This window comes from Scylla paramamosain, chromosome 29, assembly GCF_035594125.1.
Source record: "Scylla paramamosain isolate STU-SP2022 chromosome 29, ASM3559412v1, whole genome shotgun sequence".
Classification (NCBI taxonomy): Eukaryota; Metazoa; Arthropoda; class Malacostraca; order Decapoda; family Portunidae; genus Scylla; species Scylla paramamosain.
This window is the reverse complement of record NC_087179.1, coordinates 1,296,337-1,303,244: the sequence shown is the minus strand read 5'-3', so window position 1 is coordinate 1,303,244 and position 6,908 is coordinate 1,296,337. Positions and strand designations below refer to the sequence as shown.

Sequence of the window (6,908 nt, the reverse complement as noted above, 5' to 3'; positions counted from 1 at the left end):
AGAGAGAGAGAGAGAGAGAGAGAGAGAGAGAGAGAGAGAGAGAGAGAGAGAGAGAGAGAGAGAGAGATTCATGGCAAAAAGTAAATTCTTTCATACAAATGCACCACATTAAGCGCCTCCAGCGTAAGACTGTATAATTATCAGGCAGGAAGCGCGGCAGTAAACACGTAAAGTCTATGGAGAAGGCAGGGCGTGTTTCACTTGTTGGTCTTGCCTCTCACTTTTTCAATATACGTTTTCTTTTTTTGGTTTTCTTTTTTTTCCTTGCATGGATTGACAAGGTGTGGAATAATTGTAAGAAAATACAAATTATACAAAAACTGAATTGGTGTCACTCCAGATAATAATCCTGCTCTTTACTACAACAACAACAACAACAAAAACAAGAACAACAACAACAACTACTACTACTACTAATTCTACTAGTAGTGGTAGTAGTAGTAGTAGTAGTAGTAGTAGTAGTAGTAGTAGAAGTAGTAGTAGTAGTAGTAGTAGTAGTAGTAGTAGTAGTAGTAGTAGTAGTAGTAGTAGTAGTAGTAGTAGTAGTAGTAGTACTACTACTACTACTACTACTACTACTACTACTACTACTACTACTACTACTACTACTACTACTACTACTATTGCTACTACTTCTGTTATTAACATTCACCTATTAAGACTCAGGAAAGATTTGTCTTTCTCCAACCCTCTGTGCTTCTTAAAAACATGGAGCTGCATTTGGAAAAAAAAAATTCAAATAGCTGAACACAAAAATCATTTAGATGCAAAAGATATCGGACGGTTCAACTTGAGTAAACTGGAGTAAACAATGCAATACATGTTTAATTTAGAGTCAGTATAAAATGGTATTCTTACATTTGCATATAGCCATTATTTATACTCACGCTCTCATATCTTCTTGACGAATGGCAAACAGAGGAACAAAAAAAAATCTTTTCAGTTGCCGCTTCCATACATACAGACAAAAAAAAAATAAAAATAAATAAATAAATAAAAAAAATAAAAGTCAATAAAATAACTAAATATGTTTCTGGAAGTGCCTCAATACTCTTAAAACAACTAGTCACAGGAAGGGGAAAAAACAGAAACAGGCAGAGAATCCCAGAGTTTACCAATGAAAGGGATGAAAGAATGAAATTATTGCTTGACACCTGGACTATTGAAAGGGAACTTAAAGACTTCTATCACGTCCCCTCTTAACCTACGTCTCTGTAAAGAATGTAAATTTAATGACTTCAATCTCGCCTCGTAAGGAATACTCCTCATCCCCTGTATCCTTTCTGTCATTCTCCTCTGTACTGATTGTAATACACCTATATCTTTCCTGTAATGTGGAGACCAGAATTGCACAACGTAGTCTAGATGAGGTCTGACCAGCGCCAAGAATATCATTAATATTACTTCCGGCCTTCTACTTTTAACACTCCTAAAAATTAATCCTAGTACCCTATTTATCCTGTTTCTAGCCTCTATGCATTGTTTTCCTAGACGGAGTTCACAGCTAACTGTAACTCTTAAATCTTTCTCGTAGCCTGTAACTACCAGAGATTGTTCGTTTAATGTGTACCTACTGTGTGGGTTTCCTCTACCTACGCTAAGTACTTTACATTTATTGATATTAAATTGCATTTGCCATATGTCCGTCCATTCATTCATCCTAAATCTGCCTGCAAGGCGAAGGCACCTGTTTCTGATCTAATTAATCTATCTTTGTGTCATCCGCAAATTTACAAACATCACTACTAATTCCACTAACCAAGGCATTGATATATATTAGAAATAACAATGTCCCTAATACTGATCCCTATGGCACCACACTGATTACATGACCTCACTCGGATTTCGAGCCGTTTATTACAATTCTTTCTCGCCTGTCGCTAAGCCATGACCCTATCCAGCCTAACACCTTCCCATCTATCCCGTGTGCCCTAACCTTTTCTCAGGAGCCTTTCATGGGGTACCTTGTCAAATGCTTTACTAAAGTCCAGATACAAGATATCATAACTATCACCATTATCTACTGCCTCGTACACTTTACTGTAAAAACTTAACAAGTTTGTCATGCAAGACTTCCCCTTCGTGAAGCCATGCTGTGATTAATTTATCAAGTTATGTTTGTCTAAATGTTCCCTAATGTTCCTCGCTCTTATTAACTCTAATATTTTACCTATAACTGAATTTAAGCTGACAGATCTGTAGTTAGACGCTAAAGTTTTATCTCCTTTCTTATAGAGGGGTACTACATTAGCCTGCTTCCACATTACTGGTACCTCACCTGACTCAAGTGATTTCCTAAAGACAGAGACTAACAGCTCACTAATAACCTCTTTGCATTCCTTAAGTACTCTGAGATATATTTCATCTGGTCCTGGTGTCTTGAACTTTTTTTAGCCTATCTGTCTCCTGTTCCACTAACTCTCTACTTATGGAAATATGTCAGCTTCTCATTCTCATCTGCTCTAAACATCTGTTCACTATCTGGCATATCCTGCATGTTTTCCTGGGTGAAGACAGATGAAAAATACTCATTCAGAATTTTACTAATCTCCTTCCCAGAACTAACCAGTTCCCCATCTGCTGCCTTTAATGGACCTATGGTATCCTTATTCTTCGTCCTCTATTCCTGATAAAATCCCTTGGGGTCCGTCTTCACATGGCTGGCTACACTTAATTCATAATTGCCCTTAGCTTTCCTCGTTAACTTCATGACTGTTCTAACTAATTCATTATATTGTGACCTTAAAACTTCTTCACCTGCCCTTAATGTCTTATATATACTTCTCTTCCACCCTATATAATGTTTTAATCTAGCAGTCATCCATTTAGGATAATTTTTCTGTGATCTTATTGCCCTATACGGGATATATGCTAACTGACCTGTATGAACTTTATCTACGAAATATTTATACAATTCATCTACATTTACTTCACCTAATTCCCTCATCTCGGCCCCTACCATCCTCTCTACTCGCTCATCTACTCGCCTCGACCTCACCTCTCTCATTTCAGCATGACCTGACATTCCACCATACTCACACCCATATACCCCTCCCTCTCTCCTCCGCCCCTTCGGAACACATCTTACCTCCTCTTGTCCTACACCCTCACACCTCACCTCGCCTCTCACATCTTGCCTTATCTCTCTCAACTCCGTCCCGGACCTGACCTCACCCTGCATCCGTTGCCAGTCAACTCCTTGGAGGTACCTTTTTAATTCCTCAAATTCTGCTCTCCTAAAGTCAAGTATTTTACTAGTGTTTTTGCTTCTAAAAGTTTCTTCCCATTTTAAATTGTACCTAATTTCCCTATGGTCAATGTTACCTAGCTGTCCTCCAACCTCTACCTACGTGATTGCTTCCTCCCTGTTAGTAAGAATTAAATCTAGAATATTATTCCCCCTTGTGGGTTCTACGACTACCTGTTTTAAAAAATTATCCTGAATTACCTCAAAAAATTTTCCTTCGTTCTTACCCACCATTAGACTCCAGTCGATATTCCTAAAATTAAAATCTCCTACCACACATACCTGACTGTACCTGCCTGCTCTATTTATTTCCTGCCACAGTGAGGTGTTAATTTCCTTTGCACTGGTCGGTGATCTGTACACTACTCCCACTACTGTACATTGCTGTACTACTACTGCTTTCCTATCTGTTTTAAATCTACTGTTAATACAACCATCTATCTTGACCTCTGGATTAAATACTTTTCCTCACATATCTAACCAAGTTTCAGTTAAAGCAATGATATCAAATTTCTCTACACACACTATTCTTCTAAGCAAGTCTATTTTATTCAAAATACTGCTACTTTTTGTGTGATAAATACTTAAGCTATTTCTCACCTTCCCTGAGCTAGCTACCTTTCTAGATTTAACTAATTTCTCCTATGTTTACTCCTCACAACACCTTCTTCACACAACCCTTTCCCGTATATGAAGTGAGTTATGGCAAATAATTGGCGCATTTTGTGCGCTCGAGCTCGATCTGTAGTGATGAGGCGATAGTTGTGCGAGTTGCGAGGCAGAAACCTTCGCCCACATGCCGATAAATCGAAATATGCAAAATACAGCAAAAAAAGGTGAGTCTGACGAAGAAATTAAATAAAATAACAAAGATACGCCTTCAAAAGTTACCAAGAAGTTTTTCCGAAAATGAAATCGAAACTTTTATATACGATGGACATCAAAAGGTGCTCCTGGCCAAATCATCGTTGTGCCCTCCAGGGCCAGGCGGGAGCGGTGGGGTGTACAGATGTGCGGTAACAAAAATAGAGCCCCCTCGCTCCGCTACGGGAATGATCCCTCCAAAGATATTAAATACGTTTTTAAATGATTAAGAAAATCATAAATTATCTTTCATTCGCTGACAAGGAAAATAAAAACGTGAGGAAAACTAATATTTTCAGAAATCTACAACGACGAGCCTCTAAAAAAAGGGAGACAAATAGTGTGGGCCGGCTCTAGTCATCAAGGCCCACGTCACCTTGACTTTTCAAGGCGACAATCAACACACACAGAGACAAATAAGAACACTTCACAGAACTATACAAGCTTTCCTCTCTTTGATTTTACTTGAATAAAGCTGCAACAAAGGTTATGACGCTAAAAAGTTACCTTAGGTTAGGTCACAAATATCATGGTGGTAACGCTTCCCGGGAAATCAGAGTTAAAAATAATATCAATACCAATTGAACAAAGAAAATATAAATATCTTTTCTCCATAGAAGGAGAGTTTTTTTTTTTTTTTTTTTTTTTTTTACGTGGAAACCAAATTCACACTAAATGAAATGTGTTACAGTAATAGTTTCCAAGGACACTTTATCATAACGTGCAAAATAGTATTAATCTACATAACAGTAAAACACACAAAGGATAAATAGACATATAAACTAGAAGATCTGATATTTGTTACCTAAAAAAGACCTCAAGTGAATATTCCCATTATTGTGGAAAGTTTTTTGTAATTGCATCTTTCCTTTCTTCACTCATATATACTTACATACAAAAAAAAAATATATATATATATATATATATATATATATATTAATATATATATATATATATATATATATATATATATATATATATATATATATATATATATATATATATATATATAATATATATATATATATATATATATACGAGTATAATATATATATATATATATATATATATATATATATATATATATATATAATATATATATATATATATATATATATATATATATATATATATATATATAAAACGAACGCAAAAATGACAGCCAATTGTTAGGTTTCAATTGAATCTCTAAGTAAATATTTATACCAAAAAGATGACACCATTATAGAAAACATATGATTTCGTATCCTTCTTTTCTCTATGCATACATTAAAATAAGCACACGAAGACTGGAATACAAAAATTATAGTTTTGAAAAAGATTCTCGGTTAATCCTCAAAGGACTTTTTTCCCTGTAAGATGTTGCAATGAACATTATAGACTAAATTTACATTCTGTCTTCTTTCACATATATACCCTAGGAAGGCAGAAACATGGGAGACAAAAACAACTCATTGGAAAAAGGTTTAAACTAATCCTTCAATGGATAACACTACTGACACGATACCATGGAAGCACATCCTTTCTTTCCTTCACAGATTCGTGGGAAGCTGACAGGAGAAAGGCAGGCAACAGGTTTCCGCTGAAATGAAAAAAAAAAAAATCCAAAATAGAGGGCACATGATGTAATAAAGCAGGTACTCACTTTCCTCCTGCATGTGTTGGGAGTGTTCACCGCGGCACCACCTGCCATCCTTTCCTGAAAATATCAAAACATCCACATAAAAAAGTGATGCAGCTTCACTATTCTAAAAAGAGCTAAAAATGAAGCATCATAAACAGAACCACCAGAAATCATTCACTCCATGAGTTAACAACATACACATGAACAAAAGAGGAAAGAATAAATACTGAACAAAAACACGAAATGTCATAAATAAAACGAGTCAAATTCCTCCAAGCAAGAACACATGGATACATGGAAAACAACACTGAAAACAGAACACACTTCAAACGCTGAGAATGTTAAATATGCACAACAGCTGCAACAAAATAAAACGAACAAACACCATTACATATATAACAAGATCAAATAAGAAAATAAAAAGAAGCAAAAATAATAAATGTAAAGCTTGCCAACATTCAGCGGTGTCTAGAATATGAAGATGGTAGTTAAGTGAGACTGAAGAGGAGGAGCACAAGTCATGCTGCGATTGATGCATGAAGGCAATCAAGGGAGAGGGTCGCACAGAGGAGGCGGGACGCAAGGCGCCTTCAGGCCAGTCACTGCTGGTGTCCCTCGCCTCCCCTTCCTGCCTCGCTGCGAGGTCAAGGGGCCACTACCACCGCTGCCTCAACACTTACACTACCTTTGCGTCTCAACACTGAAATGCTTCAATGAATGGGAATGAACGGGAAAGTAATGGTCACTTAGAATTGCTTATAACAAGTACATGTTACTAAGTGTTTTAAATCAATCTGTCTGTCTGCGTCTGTCTGTTTATCTCTGCCTCACATGTTCACTATAATGCTCTGAAAGAATGAGCATCCTAATCTCTGTTGCTTTGTTGCAGCGCATCTATTTGTATTAATGTTGTGTGTGTGTGTGTGTGTGTGTGTGTGTGTGTGTGTGTGTGTGTGTGTGTGTGTGTGTGTGTGTGTGTGTGTGTGTGTGTGTGTGTGTGTGTGTGTGTGTGTGTGTGTGGTGTAACATTACGAGTGGAACAATATTTACGAGTATGGGTCAGTAGGTCTGTCTTCTGGTATATTTAGTAGTTTTAGGAAATCAATGACAACTACGTATTGTGCACGAAAAATGGCATACCGTAAATACGAGGCCATGAGAGAAAAATATAGT

At 36.7% G+C, this 6,908-nt stretch overlaps 1 long non-coding RNA gene across 1 annotated transcript in view; it reads right to left on the bottom strand.

The window, feature by feature from the left end:
- Positions 1–5,755: 5,755 nt before the first annotated feature.
- Positions 5,756–6,908, bottom strand: part of LOC135115771 (uncharacterized) — a 24,802-nt gene continuing 23,649 nt past the window's right edge. The window contains exon 2 of the long non-coding RNA XR_010276052.1: positions 5,756–5,810. This is a non-coding gene — a long non-coding RNA (uncharacterized LOC135115771). The remainder of the gene's footprint in view (positions 5,811–6,908) is intronic.